The sequence below is a fragment of the Ranitomeya variabilis genome, chromosome 3, assembly GCF_051348905.1.
Source record: "Ranitomeya variabilis isolate aRanVar5 chromosome 3, aRanVar5.hap1, whole genome shotgun sequence".
NCBI lineage: Eukaryota > Metazoa > Chordata > Amphibia > Anura > Dendrobatidae > Ranitomeya > Ranitomeya variabilis.
Window position 1 is genome coordinate 251,777,001 of NC_135234.1, and position 19,744 is coordinate 251,796,744.

Here is a 19,744-nt window from a genome sequence, read left to right on the forward strand (position 1 = left end):
TTGTCAGGCTACGGTCACACTAGCAGTATTTGGTCAGTATTTCACATCAGTATTTTTAAGCCAAAACCAGGTGAGGAACAAACAGAGAAAAAGTATAATAGAATCGTATCTAACACTTCTGATTTTTTCTCCCACTCCTGGTTTTGGCTTACAAATACTGATGTGAAATACTGACCAAATACTGATAGTGTGACGGCAGCCTCACACTCGCCGGTGGGGCCATAAGTGGACCCACTGTACCACAGGGCCATGCTTGTCTAGGAAGGGCACAGCTAAGTGGCTACCTGGAGTTCACTGGAGCTCCTGATGGTGGGTCAGGTTTGAGCTGCAGGTAGTTGCCATGTACCACTCTTAGGCAGACTCTGGTACCGCAGCTGCTGATCCCAGGGGTCGGGTTCGCTGGATGGGAACATGGGAGAAGAGTCACAGACAGGCAAGATTTGGAAACTGGTGGACTGTCCAGACACACAGCTCTCGAAAAACGGTTCAGGTACTGCCGTTGCGGCTACAGGGTGCAAGTACCAAATTGTATTAAACACACAACTACCGCGCTACAGACCTGCTGAAACTGTAAAAATGCATATAAAATATGGGACGGCCCTTGGTCAGTAACTATATAAGGAATGCAGCACCTACTCTTCTCCTGATGAGTGGGGTTTGCATCCTAGTTGTCCGATGCTAGGGCTGTCGTCGTGGAGTGAGCGGCACATAGTGGGAGCGTCCTTCTGTTGCTATGCCTCCCCTAGTGCTAGCAGGGACACAGAATAGCGGTGTGTGCATTGGTTTTTGGCCCATCCACTAGCCTGTCGCTGAGGATTGGTGACGTCACTTCTACAACGCCCACCGCTCACCTCGCTACTAAATGGAGGCGCTTCCAGCCAGAGCACACCGCTATTCCGTGTCTCTGCTAGCACTAGGGGAGGCATAGCAACAGGAGGACATTCCCACTACACAACATTCGCTCCACGAAGACCGCCCTAGCACCGGACAACTAGGATGCAACGTGCTGCATTCCTTATATAGTTACCGACCAAGGGTCTTCATGTATTTTATATGCATTTTTAAAGTTTCAGCAGGTCTGTTGCATGTTAATGGTGTGTTTATACAATTTAGTACATGTGGAAATGAGACAGGATTGCACAAAGAGCCTGTCAAACCGCCAGCAGCTTCAGCCTATATACAGCCTACACTCCCTGAAGTTATGTCGCTTATCCATGTTATGTAAATAAAAGCTTATAACCTGACATTAAATTCATCCATTGGTTGTATAAATTATTCTTTTGAAAGCTGAAACCCTCCAAAATGTGGTTTAGGTTAAGAAAATAAATTGGCATCAATTCAGAAATATTGATCATTTAATGGACACAGTATGGTCAGATTTTGGCAAGACAAAAGTTTTGTCGCCCACAGAAAGTAATGTGATATTCAAACAAATAATTAACTTAAAATACAAATATATGTTGCATAACATTGGTGAATGAAGTTGTGGTGCTATTAGAGTAATATTTCATATTTTGTGTGACTTCCATGAGCTTGAAGGACTGCATCCATGCGGTTCAACAATGATTCATACAGTTTATTAATGAAGTCATCAGGAATAGCAAAGAATGCAGTCTTACATGCCAGTATTTGCGGCAGCTGTGGTGTAATTCTACTGAAGAGTCATCAGAGAAATCCACCTTCTACCACTTTTCCAGTGTCCATCTGTTTAGCAGGCAGTGGGACTTTGCAAATGCCACACAGTTTTTTATTTTCCTTTTGTTTAGTGCTGGCTTTAGGGCACTGATTCGACCATGGAGGCCATTTCGAGACAGAATGCTACAAACTGTTCTAGTTGACACAGGGACTTGAGGTGACCAGGCCGGTTGGAGCTCTGCTGCAGTGGAAGAGGGGCTTGCTTTGGATTTTCTATCCAACAAACGTTCCTCCTGAGCAGTTGCCTTGCGGGGTCTGCCGGACCTGGGCTTGTCAAACACATCTCCAGTCTCTTCAAAAAATTTTTAATGCTTTGTACTTGACGCTGAGACACATTAAAAGGTGCCAGCCACCTCTGCAGTGGATCTGGTCTTCAGCCTCTTGATAATCCAGGCTTTTGTCGCAAGGTGGATTTTTTGCATGTTGTCAGAGCCCAAGTTGCAGTACAAGTGATGGTCTGGGGTGCTGGGTTTCTTTTTATACACAGACACTAATTAACCTATCATTTACTGAGTACAGGTGAGGATGTAAACTAAGATTGGGTGCATTATACGACCAGTCGACAAAACTTTTGTCTTGCCAAAATCTGACCATTCTGTGTCCAATAACTGATCAATATTTCTGCATTGATGCCAATTTATTTTCTTAACCTAAACCACATTTTGGAGGATTTCAGCTTTCAAAAGAATAATTTATACAACCAATGGATGAATTTAACGTCAGGTTATAAGCTTTTATTTACATAACATGGATAAGCGACATAACTTCTGTCAGGGAGTGTATGAGCACAATTGTGTTTCCTATTACTTTCAATACACTTTTTTTTACAGGGTTCAAGTATCGCTTGAGTGGTGACTATGTTGGGGTCCCCGCATGTGCAGAGCAGCAATGGATGTTACATTACCTGGAGTTTGCACCCTTTAGTTCCAAACATAATCCATAAACTACTGTATATTTATTGGGAAGTGTTTTGTTTGGAAAAGGATACTGAACTATAATAGGGTGGCGTACACCAAGGGAAATTACTGCACAGACTACCATACAATATAAGATTAGCTAGCCCTTAGCCACTAATTATCTATTTTCATTATACATAATGTGAGTCCCTTCCTAATTTGCTATATCTCCATATAGTTCTTTATACACTTTATCATAGCCAATGAATAGGTGTACATGCAACATAAATGCTTACAGTTTCTTTATATTTTGTGTCCATCTTGTTTTTCAAATTTTTTCCCATCATATAGAGCATATACAAGCTCAGGTATGTTTTTCAGTATATTTTTACTCTTATTGGTTGTTAGTTACACAGTTGCATAAAATACTCGTTAAAACGTTGAACAAACCTAATCTTATAATGGTTTTCCTTGTTATTATTGGAAAATGCACACTGTGGAATCAGACTGAAGGTAGGAAAATCACGAAGATACACATATAGAAACAAGGAGTAAAGAAATGCTTGTGAGATAAACCTGAATACGTATTAAACATTAGATTCCTCAATGTTCCCTCCTTTTGCTCTGATAGCAGCTTTGCACCCCTTTGGCATTCTCTCAAGCAGCTTTATCAGGTAGTCACCACTAGAGATGAGCGAACCTTTCAAGGTTCGGTTCGAATCACCAAACTGTTAGATGCCCTCCAAACATGTTCAACGAATGTTCCCGAACCCAATGGGAGACTAAACCAAATGTATACACAACACCTTAAGGCAGGGGTGGGGAACCTCAGGCCCCAGGGCCATTTACGGCCCTTGATGACCTTTTATCAGGCCCCCGAGCAGATTCTCAGGGACCACATTCTTGAGCAAGGAGCTGTATTTTGATTTTACCAAGCTCATTAATTTCTTCTTGCTCTGTTAGCACACACACGCAGTGTTCACTACTGAGCATTGAAGGGCATACAATGAAAGATTACGTCCTGAAACCAGTGCCAGAGATAGGATGTACTTTGTGGGTGGAGTTCCACAGCCCCTGAAGGATGGTATAAATATCCAAATGGCCCTTTGCAGGAAAAAGATTCCCCACCACTGCTTTAAGGATTGACCAAAAGCTTCCCAAACAGCTAAAATTAGGGTCAGACACCATGAAAAGTAGCATCAATTGACCCACAGTAGAAATTTGCAAATGTCAGAGCAGCAATCAGCCATGGGCCATACATAAGGTATCAGTGTCTGGCCCAGCATTTACAGCTTGGAATTGAAGTTTCAAGGAGGACCTGGTTAAGGGGGACCTGATACCTCATGCAACACTTCCAATTTTTTTTTTTAACTCCAGCCACACTCAGGTGGCACAAACATCAGTTTCATACAGTACTATTGTTAGAAAAATGTAAGGAAAGCAGGGGCAGACATACCGCTGGTACATCCAGTGCATCTGCACCTGGGGCCCAGAGGTGAAGGGGGCCTTCAGACTAAAAATGAGGGTAATCTGGCCTGTTTCTTTGGGATCAAGGCTCCATGGGGCCCATGGCCAGATTGTCCTCATATGCGGCAGGCAGGGAGAGATCCCTGCAGCCATGCTGCCTACAGGAGAAAATGGCAGCGGAGTGGAGCTGCAGGGATCTGTTCTCTGCTTCCTGCCCAGCAGCTTTCTGTCTGACACAGTCATGTGGCTGGATGATGTCAGTACTCTGCGCTCCTGTGTCAGAGAGAAAGCAGCTGGTGACGATGGTGCTGCAGCTGCGGGATAACATGTGGAGAGGTGAGTGGTGATGTGTGTTTTTTTTAAACAATACATTGGAGGGAGGTGAGGGAGAACAGTGATTGGTGTGGTGGAGAGGGCAATGATGGAGTTGGTGGAGGAGAACAATGATTGCTGAGGTGGAGAGGGCAATGATGGAGGTGGTGGAGAGGGCAATGATGGGGTGGTGGAGAAGAACAATGATTGGGGTGGTGGAGGAGGCAATGATCGAGGTGGTGGAGGAGTGCATTAATGGAGGTGTTAGGGGAGAACAATGATTGTGGAGGTGGAGAGGGCAATAATGGAGGTGGTGGAGACGGCAATGATGGAGGTGGAGAGAGGACAATGATGGAGGCAGGGGAGAGGACAATGATGAAGGTGGAGGAGAGGACAATGATGGAGGTGGTGGCAGAGTACAATGATTGCAGAGGTGGAGAGGGCAATGATGGAGGTGGTGGAGAGGGCAATGATGGAGGTGGTAGAGAGGGCAATGATGGAAATGGTGGAGAGGGCAATGATGGAGGTGGAGGAAAGTGATGTGATGAAATGCGGGGGTAGGATGACAATGAGGGATGTGGGGGATTGGGATGGGAGGAAGGGGGACTTATAATGGACTTAGGGGGAAGGTGAGGGTGAGGAGGAAGTTAGATATGGATGTAAAATGAATTGGGTGTTGGAGAAGAGTGCTAAGCACCTGATAGTGTCCTCCTCTATCTCACAATTCATTGTGATGTTATCAGGAACTTAAAAAGGAGAGTAGAGGAGGGGGTAAGCTGCATAGGACCCTTTAGAATGAGCTGAAAGGTGAGAAAAGACAATGTCAGGGACTTGTAATGAATTGGGAGGTGGCGGAGGATGCTCAGTACCTGATGTCTTTTCTCACCCCCAAATTCATTATTATACTATCAATGACTTATGGGGAGGGACACAGGACAGGGACTAAGGCTATGTGCACACATTCAGGATTTGCAGGAGAAAATTCTGCTGCATGTCCTAATGTGTTGGCAGAAAGAACGCTGCGTAAAATACGTTTTTCTTTTGCAACGTTTTTGCCATGCTTTGGTTGTTTATTTTCCTCTACTCATTAGTATGGGTAAAATACACTTCAAGAATTTACATTATGCAGATTTGAATCTGCTGCAAATCTGCAAGGAAAAATAAGCAGTGTGTGCATGAGACTTCAGGGATCTCATTCACTTTGCCTATACTGTAAAACCTTGCATATTTTCCGCGTGCACATAGCCTTACAGTTAATTGGGGACAGTCACAACCTGAATAGTTTATATTATTGGGAGTCAGAGATTATAGTTAATGGGGGCACAGTGCTACTTATCACTTTATATTTTAATGATGGGATACATATATTCAGGGGGAGACCCATGTGTATATACAATATATGTGACCTTGTTATTTTCAGGTCTGCGATGATCATCATGGCAAGATTAGTTGTGGCTGGGAGATATCAACATGAAGGTATGTCCAGATGGAGAAGAAGCAGCAGAAAACGGCTGTAATGAGACGAGACATCAGCGGTAAGTTCCTGGATGTGAATATAATTCTGTATCTGCACTATGTGATGTGGAGTGATAATGTTATCTGTAAAATCCCTCATTCTACATTCTCACATTTGTGTGATATGTCAGAGTGCTTGCAGATTTTTTTATCAGACAGCACACAGAGTCTTAAAGTTTTATAGATCCCTTCTGATAATATAATCTGTAAGGGTCAGAGAATGTCCTCGTCTGATGCAATTTTGAGGATCAGAATAGGACATGCTCAATGCATCTGTAAAAATGCGCAGCACACTGACACGGCACACAGATACAAGAATGTAGCCTTATGTATAGCACAGTCCCTTAGTATATAGTGTACTCACTTATTATTTATAGCACAGTTCCTTAGTATATAGTGTAATCACTTATTATGTATAGCACAGTCCCTTAGTATATAGTGTGCTGACTTATTATGTATAGCACAGTCCCTTAGTATATAGTGTACTCACTTATTATGTATAGGACAGTCCCTTATTAAATAGTGTACTTACTTATTATGTATATTAGTCCCTTAGTATATAGTGTACTCACTTATTATGTATAGCACAGTCCCTTATATAGTGATCTGACTTATGTATGTATGTATAGCACAGTCCCTTAGTATATAGTGTACTCACTTATTATGTATAGCAGTCCCTTAGTATATAGTGTACTCATGTATAGCACAGTCCCTTATTATATAGTGTACTGATTTATTATGTATAGCACAGTCCCTTAGTATATAGTGTACAAATTATGTATAGCACAGTCACTATATAGTGTACTCACTTACTATGCATAGCACCATCCTTAGTTACATAGTTTCCTCTTTTATTATGTATTGCACCTTCCCTTATTACATACTATTCTCTCTAGTTATATATGGTGTCTTCCCTTATATAGTTTCTTCTGCTGCTATGTACAGTGCTGTCCCTTACATAGTGTATTCTTGTTATTTTTGTTATTCACAGCAACCTCTTTTATTACATAATCCTCTCTTCTTAGATATAAAATGACTGCTGATAGAGCCGCCGGTGACCAGTGCATCAACTCCTCCATTAGAAAAGAAGCTTTCCCATGTTCCATGAGCTGTCATTGCATCATATATCTAACAAGACAGGTTGATATGTAAAAAAAAAGAGCACACTATATAATCCGATATGTAAGGGACGGAGCTGTATATGACAAGAGAGGGCACTGTGTAATAATGGACAGCAAAATATACATAATAAAGGAGACTGTAATATATACAGCTCTGGCAAAAATTTAAGAGACCACTGCACAGTTTTATAAAAATCAGCTTCTCTACATGTCTGATAGCCATTCCATTCCAGTGTCAGTTGAATTCCAACCAGAGTACACCTCATTCTAATTAATGTGCTTCTGATTAGGTGATCAACTGAACCAAATCTTATTTAACGAAGGAAAGTATAAAAAACACTGCTGTAGTGTTCACAATCCTCTTGCAATAGGACAACTGGAAGGCAAAACAAATGCTAGTAGTATCCCAAAAGTAATAGGAATGAAAAAATAACTTTTAACCATGCCAAAGGAGTTGAAAAGAAAAGTCTTGAGTGAGGAAAAGAAGGGCTCAATTCTGGCTTTACTAGCAGAGGGACACAGTGAGCATCATGTTGCCTCCATCCTTAAAATTTTTAAGACGGCAGTCCATTACAACAAGGTCAAGCAGCAGACATTGGGGCAACAAAGCTACAGACTGGCAGAGGACGAAAACAACTCTCCACTGACCAGGATGACCGTCATCTTATTCGAATGTCACTCAGCAACAGCAGGATGACATCAAGTGACCTACAAAAGGAATGGCAAATGGCAGCTGAGGTGAAGTGCACGGGAAGAACAGTTCGTAACAGGCTCCTAGAGGCAGGGCTCAAGTCATGTAAAGCTAGAATAAAGCCTTTCATCAATGAGAAGCAAAGGAGAGCCAGGATGAAGTTTGCCAAAGACCATAAGGATTGGACTATAGAGGACTGGAGTAAGGTAACCTTCTCTGATGAGTCTAACTTCCAGCTTTGCCCAACACCTGGTCATCTAATGTTAGACGGAGACCTGGAGAGGTGTACAAGCCACAGTGTCTTGCACCCACTGTGAAATTTGGTGGAGGATCGGTGATGATCTGGGGATGCTTCAGCAAGGATGGAATTGGGCAGGTTAATGTTTGTGAAGGACGTATGAATCAAGCCGCATACAAGGTTATCCTGGAAAAACAGTTGATTCCTTCTGCTCAGGCAATGTTCCCCAACTCTGAGGACTGTTTTTTCCATCAGAACAATGTGCCATGCCACACAGCTAGGTCAATCAAGGTGTTGATGAAGGACCACCACATCAAATCCCGGTTATGGCCATCCCAATCTCCAGACCTGAACCCCATTGAAAACCTCTGGAATGTAATCAAGAGGAAGACGGATAGTCACAAGCTATCAAACAGAGAAGAACTGCTTACATTTTTGTACCAGGAGTGGCATAAAGTCACCCAAAAGCAGTGTGAAAGGCTGGTGGAAAGCATGCCAAGACGCATGAAAGCTGTGATTAAAAATCATGGTTATTCCACAACATATTGATTTCTGAACTCTTCCTGAGTTAAAACATTACTATTGTTTCTAAATGATTATGAACTTGTTTTTTTTTTTTGCATTATTTGAAGTCTGCAAGAAATGCATTTTTTTGTCATTTTGACCATTTCTCATTTTCAGAAAATAAATACAAAATCTATTGCTTAGGAACTTCAGAGACATGCTGTCAGTAGTTTATAGAATAAAGGAACAATTTACATTTTACATTTAATATACCCATAATAATAGGAAAAATCAGACAAACTGAATATTTTGCAGTGGTCTCTTAATTTTTGCCAGAGCTGTATATATACAGTGCCTTGCGAAAGTATTCGGCTCCCTGGAACTTTTCAACCTTTTCCCACATATCATGCTTCAAACATTAAGATACCAAATTTTTGGTGAAGAATCAACAACAAGTGGAACACAATTGTGAAGTTGAATTAAATTTATTGGTTATTTTAAACTTTTGTGGAAATTAAAAAACTGTGGGGCGTGCAATATTATTCGGCCCCTTTAACTTAATACTTTGTTGTGCCACCTTTTGCTGCAATTACAGCTGCAAGTCGCTTGGGGTATGTCTCTATCAGTTTTGTAAATCGAGAGACTGAAATTCTTGCCCATTCTTCCTTGGCAAACAGCTCGAGCTCAGTGAGGTTTGATGGAGATCGTTTGTGAACAGCAGTTTTCAGCTCTTTCCACAGATTTTCGATTGGATTGAGGTCTAGACTTTGACTTGGCCATTCTAACACCTGGATATGTTTATTTGTGAACCATTCCACTGTAGATTTTGCTTTATGTTCGGGATCATTGTCTTGTTGGAAGACAAATCTCTGTCCCAGTTTCAGGTCTTTTGCAGACTCCAACAGGTTTTCTTCAAGAATGGTCCTGTATATGGCTCCATCCATCTTCCCATTTTTTAACCATCTTCCCTGTCCCTGCTGAAGAAAAGCAGGCACAAATCATGATGCTGCCACCACCATGTTTGACAGTGGGGATGGTGTGTTCAGGGTGATGAGCTGTGTTGCCTTTACACCAAACATATCCTTTGGCACTGTTGCCAAATAGTTCGATTTTGATTTCATCTGACCAGAGCACCTTCTTCCACATGTTTGGTTAGATTTGTGCAGTGTATGACTGATTGTTGTCCTATGGACAGACTGTCCCACCTCAGCTGTAGATCTCTGCAGTTCATCCAGAGTGATCATGGGCCTCCTGGCTGCATCTCTGATCAGTCTTCTCCTTGTTTGAGATGAAAGTTTTGAGGGACAGCCGGGTCTTGGTAGATTTGCAGTGGTATGATACTTCTTCCATTTCAATATGATCGCTTGCACAGTGCTCCTTGGGATGTTTAAAGTTTTGGAAATAATTTTGTATCCAAATCCAGCTTTAAACTTCTTCACAACAGTATCATGGACCTGCCTGTTGTGTTCCTTGGTCTTGATGATGCTCTCTGTGCTTCAAACGGAACCCTGAGACTATCACAGAGCAGGTGCATTGATAGGGATACTTGATTATACACAGGTGGATTATATTTATCATCACTAGGCATTTAGGACAACATTGGATCATTCACAGATCCACAATGAACTTCTGGAGTGAGATTGCTGCACTGAAAGTAAAGGGGCCGAATAATATTGCACATCACACTTATCAGTTTTTGAATTTCCACAAAAATTTAAAATAACCAATAAATTTCGTTCAACTTCACAATTGTGTTCCACATGTTGTTGATTCTTCACCAAAAATTTACATTTGGTATCTTTATGTTTGAAGCTTGATATGTGGGAAAAGGTTGAAAAGTTCCAGGGAGCCGAACATTTTCGCAAGGCACTGTATGTATGTGTGTGTGGCTACATATATATATTTATAGCGATAGCTTTGTCACTATAAAAGGAGGGGGGCCCAGACACATTTCTTGCATATGGGACCCAAGCTGTCAGTGTCTGCCACTGAAGGAAAGTAACACAGGTAGTTGATTGATCAATTCACTCACAGTAGAACCTTTATAATGGCACAGCAGCAGTCAGCCATAGGCCATGTATGAGGTATCATTGTCTGGGCCAGCATTTGCAGCATTGAATTGAAGTTACAATTAAGACATGCTTTCTAATGGAACAGTGTAAGTTGTTATGATCCTTAGTGGCTGAGGATCACAGAATGAACTAGCTAAGTTACTGAACATAGAACGAGCTCTAGGGAGGTGGTAACTGGACTGACCGCAAAACCTGATCCTATCCAAACACATTGAAGGTAGCCGGTGAACGTGCCTAAATTCCTGGACGTCTCGATGCAGCCTGAGAAACTTGCTACCCCTATAGAGAAAGTAAGACCTCACTTGCCTCAGAGAAATGACCCCAAAGATATAGTAAGCCCCCAACAAATATTAACGGTGAGGTAAGGGGAAAATACAAAACGTAGAAATGAAAACAGATTCAGCAAATGAGGCCCACTAATACTAGATAGCAGAAGACAGGCAGGGAACTGTGCGGTCAGTAAAAAACCCTATACAAAATATCCACGCTAAGAATACAAGAACCCCCACACCAACTAACGGTGTGAGGGGAGAAATTCAGCCCCCTAGAGCTACCAGCAAGCAAGGAAATCACATATTAGCAAGCTGGACAAGGACAAGTAAATAACCAAGAAAATATAGAACACTAATGAGCAAAAAATAACCAAACAGAAAACTTAGCTTCTCATGGAGAGACTGATGGCGAAGGAATTCAGGAGGACCAAGATAGCACTGAATACATCGACAGCAGGCAAACACTGAAAGTCCAGGTGAGCTAAATAGGAAACCAGCTAACAGATAACGAGACAGCTGATCCGCCTCAGACCTGCAGAAAGACACAAAGAGCCACCAGAGGGAGCCCAAAGACAGCACTCACACAGTACCACTTGTGACCACAAGAGGGAGCCCAAAAACAGAGTTCACAACAGTACCCCCCCCCTTGAGGAGGGGTCACCGAACCCTCATCAAAACCCCCAGGGCGAACAGGATGAGCAACATGGAAGGCATGAACCAAATCGGCCGCATGAACATCAGAGGCGACAACCCAGGAATTATCCTCCTGACCATAGCCCTTCCACTTAACCAAATACTGAAGCCTCCGACTAGAAATACGAGAATCCAAGATCTTCTCCACCACGTACTCCAATTCGCCCTCAACCAGCAGCGGGGCAAGGGGCTCAACAGAAGGAACCACAGGCACCACATACCTCCGCAACAAAGACCTATGGAACACGTTATGAAAGGCAAACGACGCTGGGAGGTCCAAACAAAATGACACCGGGTTAAGGATTTCCAAAATCTTATGAGGACCGATGAAGCGAGGCTTGAACTTAGGAGAGGAGACCTTCATAGGAACATACCGAGAAGACAGCCATACCAAATCCCCAACACGAAGTCGGGGACCCACACCGCGACGGCAGTAGGCAAAGCGCTGAGCCTTCTGTGACAACTTCAAATTGTCCACCACATGGTTCCAAATCTGCTGCAACTTATCCACCACAGAATCCACCCCAGGACAGTCAGAAGGCTCAACCTGACCCGAGGAAAAATGAGGATGAAAACCAGAATTGCAGAAAAAAGGCGAAACCAAAGTAGCAGAACTAGCCTGATTATTAAGGGCAAACTCGGCCAATGGCAAAATAGTTACCCAATCATCCTGATCAGCAGAAACAAAACATCTTAAATAAGTTTCCAAGGTCTGATTAGTTCACTCGGTTTGGCCATTCGTCTGAGGATGGAAGGCCGACGAAAAAGACAAATCAATGCCCATCTTAGCACAAAAGATCCGCCAAAATCTGGACACAAACTGGGATCCTCTGTCAGACACAATATTTTCAGGGATGCCGTGCAAGCGAACCACATTCTGAAAAAATAGAGGAACCAAATCGGAGGAGGAAGGCAACTTAGGCAAGGGCACCAAATGGACCATTTTGGAAAAATGATCACACACCACCCAGATGACAGACATTCTCTGAGAGACTGGAAGATCCGAAATAAAATCCATGGAAATGTGCGTCCAAGACCTCTTCGGGACAGGCAAAGGCAAAAGCAAACCGCTGGCACGAGAACAGCAAGGCTTAGCCCGAGCACAAATCCCACAGGACTGCACAAAGGAACGCACATCCCGCGACAAGGAAGGCCACCAGAAGGACCTAGCCAGCAAATCTCTGGTACCAAAAATCCCAGGATGGCCTGCCAACACCGAAGAATGAACATCGGAAATAACTCTGCTGGTCCATCTATCTGGGACAAACAGTCTCTCTGGTGGGCAACGGTCAGGTCTATCCGCCTGAAATTTCTGCAGCACTCGTCGCAAATCTGGGGAAATGGCAGACAAAATCACTCCCTCTCTGAGGATACCAGCCGGCTCTGAAACTCCCGGAGAGTCAGGCACAAAACTCCTAGAAAGAGCATCAGCCTTCACGTTCTTCGAACCAGGCAGGTACGAGACCACGAAATCGAAACGGGAGAAAAACAACGACCAACGAGCCTGTCTAGGATTCAGCCGCTTGGCAGACTCGAGATAAATCAGATTTTTGTGATCAGTCAAGACCACCACACGATGCTTAGCTCCCTCGAGCCAATGTCGCCACTCCTCAAATGCCCACTTCATAGCCAACAACTCCCGATTACCAACATCATAATTCCGCTCGGCAGGCGAAAACTTTCTTGAAAAGAAAGCACAAGGTTTCATCACAGAGCAATCAGAGCTTCTCTGCGACAAAACAACCCCTGCTCCAATCTCAGAAGCATCACCCTCGACCTGAAAAGGAAGAGAGACATCAGGCTGACACAAAACTGGAGCCGAAGAAAACCGGCGCTTCAGCTCCCGAAAGGCTTCCACGGCCGCAGGAGACCAATTAGTCACATCAGAACCCTTCTTGGTCAAATCCGTCAAGGGTTTAACCACGCCAGAAAAATTAGCAATGAAGCGACGGTAAAAATTAGCAAAACCCAAGAACTTCTGAAGACTCTTAACAGATGTAGGCTGAGTCCAGTCATGAATAGCCTGGAACTTGACTGGGTCCATCTCAATAGTGGAAGGAGAAAAAATAAAACCCAAAAAGGAAACCTTCTGTACTCCGAAGAAACATTTTGAGCCCTTCACAAATAAGGCATTAGCACGAAGGACCTGAAACACCATCCTGACCTGCCTCACATGGGACTCCCAGTCCTCAGAAAAGACCAAAATGTCATCCAGATACACAATCATAAATTTATCCAGATATTCTCGGTAGATGTCATGCATGAAGGACTGGAACACAGAAGGAGCATTAGAGAGTCCAAAAGGCATCACCAAGTACTCAAAATGGCCTTCGGGCGTATTAAATGCTGTTTTCCTTTCATCCCCCTGCTTAATACGCACAAGGTTATGCGCACCACGAAGATCTATCTTGGTGAACCAACTGGACCCCTTAATCCGAGCAAACAGATCAGATAATAATGGCAAAGGATACTGAAATTTGACCGTGATTTTATTTAGAAGACGATAATCTATACAAGGTCTCAGAGAACCATCCTTTTTGGCCACAAAAAAGAATCCTGCACCAAGAGGGGAGGAGGACGGGCGAATATGTCCCTTCTCTAAAGACTCCTTTATATAACTCCGCATCGCGGCATGTTCTTGTACAGACAAATTAAAAAGTCGTCCCTTAGGGAACTTACTACCAGGAATCAAATTTATAGCACAATCACAATCCCTGTGAGGAGGCAGGGCACCGGATCTGGGCTCATCAAATACATCCTGGTAGTCCGACAAAAACTCAGGAACCTCAGAAGGAGTGGAAGAAGCAATTGACACCAAAGGAGCATCGCCATGAATCCCCTGGCAACCCCAACTTGAAACAGACATAGCTTTCCAATCCAGAACTGGATTATGGGCCTGCAGCCATGGTAGACCCAAAACGACAACATCATGCAAATTATGCAGCACAAGAAAGCGAATCACCTCCTGATGTACAGGAGTCATGCACATGGTCACTTGAGTCCAATACTGAGGCTTATTCTCAGCCAATGGTGTAGCATCAATTCCCCTCAGTGGAATAGGGAATTCTAAAGGCTCCAGAACAAAACCACAGCGCCTGGCAAACGACAAATCCATCAGGTTCAGGGCAGCACCTGAATCCACAAAAACCATAACCGAGTAGGATGACAAAGAACAAATTAAAGTAACAGACAAAATGAATTTAGGCTGTATAGTACCAACGGTGACAGATTTAGCGATTTTTTTTACGCGCTTAGAGCATGCTGAGATAACATGAGTTGAATCACCACAGTAAAAGCACAACCCATTTTGACGTCTATGATTTTGCCGCTCAATTCTGGTCAGAATTCGGTCACATTGCATAGACTCAGGTCTCTGCTCATAAAACAACGCCAGATGGTGCGCAGATTTGCGCTCCCGCAAACGCCGATCAATCTGAATGGCCAAAGCCATTGAGTCATTCAGACTTGCAGGCGTGGGGAACCCCACCATAACATTCTTAATGGCTTCAGAAAGACCTTCTCTGAAATTTGCAGCCAGGGCACACTCATTCCATTGAGTAAGCACCGACCATTTCCGAAATTTTTGACAATACACCTCAGCTTCATCCTGGCCCTGAGAGAGAGCCAGCAAGGCCTTTTCTGCCTGGTTCTCAAGATTAGGTTCCTCATAAAGCAAACCAAGCGCCAGAAAAAACGCATCCACATTCAGCAATGCAGGATCTCCTGGCGCCAGGGAGAAGCCCAATCTTGAGGGTCGCCACGTAACAGGGAGATAACAATTCTAACTTGCTGAGCGGAATCACCAGAGGAACGAGGTCTCAAAGAAAGAAATAATTTACAATTATTCTTAAAATTCAGAAACCTAGATCTATCTCCAGAAAACAACTCAGGAATAGGTACTTTTGGCTCAGACATAGGACTGTGAACAACAAAATCCTGAATGCTTTGCACCCTTGCAGCAAGATGATCCACACTAGAAGTCAGACTCTGAATATCCATGTCTGCAGCTGAACTCAAAGCCACCCAGAGATTAAGGGGATGAGAGAAGCTGGACAGACTGCAGCAAAGGGAGAGGAAAAAAAAAATTGTACTCAGGGCTTCTCTTATCCCACTTCTGCGATGCATTAAACACTTTATGGCCTGCTGTACTGTTATGATCCTTAGTGGCTGAGGATCACAGAATGAACGAGCTAAGTTACTGAACATAGAACAAGCTCTAGGGAGGTGGTAACTGGACTGACCGCAAAACCTGATCCTAACCAAACACACTGAAGGTAGCCGGTGAACGTGCCTAAATTCCTGGACGTCTCGACGCAGCCTGAGAAACTTGCTACCCCTATAGAGAAAGTAAGACCTCACTTGCCTCAGAGAAATGACCCCAAAGATATAGTAAGCCCCCAACAAATATTAACGGTGAGGTAAGGGGAAAATACAAAACGTAGAAATGAAAACAGATTCAGCAAATGAGGCCCACTAATACTAGATAGCAGAAGACAGGCAGGGAACTGTGCGGTCAGTAAAAAACCCTATACAAAATATCCACGCTGAGAATACAAGAACCCCCACACCAACTAACGGTGTGAGGGGAGAAACTCAGCCCCCTAGAGCTACCAGCAAGCAAGGAAATCACACATTAGCAAGCTGGACAAGGACAAGTAAATAACCAAGAAAATATAGAACACTAATGAGCAAAAAATAACCAAACAGAAAACTTAGCTTCTCATGGAGAGACTGATAGCGAAGGAATTCAGGAGGATCAAGATAGCACTGAATACATCGACAGCAGGCAAACACTGAAAGTCCAGGTGAGCTAAATAGGAAACCAGCTAACAGATAACAAGACAGCTGATCCGCCTCAGACCTGCAGAAAGACACAAAGAGCCACCAGAGGGAGCCCAAAGACAGCACTCACACAGTACCACTTGTGACCACAAGAGGGAGCCCAAAAACAGAGTTCACAACAGTAAGTCTTTGCTGGGAGCCCTGATGCCTCATGGAACAGCTCAATTCTTTTTTAATTTCCCAGCCACACTCAGATGGCACAAACATTAGTTTCATAGACTATGATTAAAAGAATAATGTAAGGATAGTGACACAGGTAGGTGACTGATCAATTGACTCACAGTAGAACATTTTATTATGACACATCAGCAGTCAGCAATATTCCAAGCATGTGGTATCTAGGTCAGCATTTAGATCTTTGAATTTAAGTTTAAATTACGACGAGGTGGGTGAAGAACCACTGTAGGATGGCTGTGCTGGGAACCCTGATACCTCATTCAACAGCTCAAACTTCTTTTTTGTTCAGCCACACCCAGGTGGTACATAGATCAGCTTGGTAGACCACTAATGTTAAAAAAGTAAGGATAGTAACGCAGGTAGTTGACTGATCAATTCCCCCACAGTAGAAATATTAGAATGGCACAGCAGCAGTCAGCAAAACACCATGCATGACGTATCAGGGTCTGGGCCAGCATTTACAGAGAGGAATTGAAGTTTCAACTAAGACATGGTGTCTAAAGGGAGCGGTGTAAGCCTTCTTTGCTGGGAGCCTATGTAGGGAGGAGAACCAAGTTGATGGTCTCTCCTGCATATCTGGGCCGGAACTGTCGGGGCTGTCATCAGTGTGGCAGGGGGAAGAGATTACTGACCAGAGCAGTACAGGGCACCTGACTGATGGGGGAGGGTCGGACTTAAATAGCAGTTTGAGCAGGAAGACAGGACACTTGGCGGGGACCGAGCTTGTGAGTAGTATGATGGTTAACTCCCTCTTCACGAACCCATGCCCGCTAGCTGTGCCTATACCACCAGCTAGCCAGACTGCCGACACTTCCTACCCTCAGCCCAGAGAGACTTCCTCACCGGGTAGTGACTAGGATAAAGTACAGACCTTTGCTCCGCTCATCACCACGGAGTCACCGCTTAGTCCCATCCTTGTGGTGCCTGCTGAAGACTGGCCTGTGCCTTTGGCTGCGTCCGCCGGACTGTGTGCTCCTACTGTGGCCTTGCTCACTGAACTCTCTGCTTCCTCTTCTGTGCCACTGACCATCACCTCTGCCTCACCGCATTCACAGATCAGGAGATCGCGTGCCGAAGAACAAGGAAGGTTTGGTTGTCGCAAGGAGAAAGTGCATCACTCATCTGCGGGACCGGATTGGAGACATCTCGCGTCGTGTGAGGCACCGCCTTGGGATCTTCCAGCCGCCTTCCTCCAGTGCAGAGACAGATAAGTTAACCTGTTACATTCTATTGCATTTGACTTTTCCACTATTATCCAATCACATTACTTACCCCCTGCTTGTACCATTACTGTTCTTATACATAAAGATTCTGTTAACCCTTGTTCTGCCTCTTGCGTGTCAGTGCATCCTATGCACCTGCTAGCATCCTATACCCAGATACCTCATGCAACAGCTGAATTTTTTTTATCTTCCTAGCCAAACTCAGGGGGCACAAACATCAGCTTCATATACTACTATTGGTGGAAAAATGTAAGAATAGTAACACAGGTAGTTGAATGAACAATTGATGCACAGTAGAACCTCTAATAATGGCACAGAAGCAGTCAGCCATGTGCTATGCATGAGGTATCAGGGTCTGGAATAGCATTTACAGCTTTGAATTGAAATTTAAATTAAAACGTGGTGTCTAAGGGAGCGGTGTAAGCCTTCTTTGCTTGGAGCCCTGATACCTGAAGCAATAGCTCATTTTTTCCCAGCCAGACTAAAGTGGCACAAATATTAGCTTGGTAGAGCATTAATGTTAGAACAATGTAAGGATAGTAACACTTGTGGTTGACTAAAAGAAAGTGCAGGCCTGCCGTTCTGGTTCTACTTGCGCAGGCAACCCACAAGATGAAGATCCAACTTGTAGTCTCAAAATTTCAAAAAATTATTATCACACACCACTAAAGTAACATCAATTTTCACAGAGTAGAGACAGTATAATAGGCCTCTGACACACCTTCTACTACAGGCAACCCCCCACATGGAGACCCAACTTGGAATCTTCACATTTCAAAAAATTGTTTGTAACATCAGAAGCAGTAGCAACAGCAGGCACAGAAGACACAAAATAGATGGCACAGACCGCAATAACGTGAGAGCAATACATGACAATAAAAACAACAGCATTGTCTAGTTTTCCCAGTGTGCGACTGGGGTACAAACGTCATTGGAGATCCATAACTTGTTCATTTTGATGAAAGTTAGGTGGTTCACACTTTCAGAGACAGCCGGATGAGGTTATCTGGCAGCGCTGAAGACATATTCTGAGAAAACGTTGGCTGCCAGGCATGACAAAACCTCCAAGGCGTAACAGGCAAGCTCAGGCCTCTCTTCCATTTTTGAAGTCCAAAATGCAAAAGGATCCAAAGTCAGAGCAATGGAGGAAGTGTTAGATACAGAGGTTTGTCCCGTAAGCTTTGGGGATTCAAAGACTTGTGGAGCAGCCCCTTGACCGCCTGCCCCCACAGCCACCAAATTCACCCAGTGCCCAGTCAGTGAGATGTAATGCCCCTGCCCATGTTCGCTCATCCAGGTTTCAGTGATGTAATGCACCCTGGCAGAAATAGATTTTTTTCAGGGAACGGAAGATGTTGTCTGTGATATGCTGGTATAGCACAGGCACAGCTTTTTTGAGACGTAATGGTGACTTGACAGCTGGTACTGGGGGACTACGATGGCCATGAACTTTCTGAAACCGTTTGTATCCACCAAGCGAAAAATACAGCATTTCCGTGGCCAACAGATTGGAGATGGTGGAATTTCAAGCTCTGAGCTTTGGCATGTGTAGGAGGAAACATTCTTTTATGTAACCACAACTGCGGAATCGAGGGCTGGCTGCTGTGTTGAGGGAGGGTGGAGTACGGATTAAAGGACAAACTGCTGGACTGTGAGTGAGGTGCAGGTGGAGATGTTATGGTGGATTCAGAAAGATGTGTTGTGCTAGGTGACACAAAAACAGCAGTCATGTCCACTTCCATATTTTGGGGTTAAAAATTTTGTAAAAACTCTAGGCCACATATTGAAACAGTCTGTTATCTCCGTCTGATGCCTGGTCTATCTGTGCTGTACAAATACTTGCTTTTCAGGCATACATTCCACTTTTTTGTCTGTCTGCTACCCTTGGTCTTTACAGTATTTTGGGGTTAAATTTTTTTGAAAAACTCCAAGCCACATGCTCTTTCTGAGCCTCATCTACAAGACGTACTGCTGTGGGGCTGCCAAAGAAAGGGATTGGAATAGGCCGGCCAGTAACAGATGTTGT

At 43.8% G+C, this 19,744-nt stretch overlaps 1 long non-coding RNA gene across 1 annotated transcript; it reads left to right on the forward strand.

Moving 5' to 3' along the window:
* Positions 1-5,267: 5,267 nt before the first annotated feature.
* Positions 5,268-17,789, forward strand: LOC143818142 (uncharacterized). Its single transcript, XR_013224339.1, has 3 exons — positions 5,268-5,905; positions 6,911-7,025; positions 17,551-17,789. It is a non-coding gene; the product is annotated as an uncharacterized LOC143818142 (long non-coding RNA).
* The last annotated feature ends 1,955 nt before the right edge of the window (positions 17,790-19,744 follow it).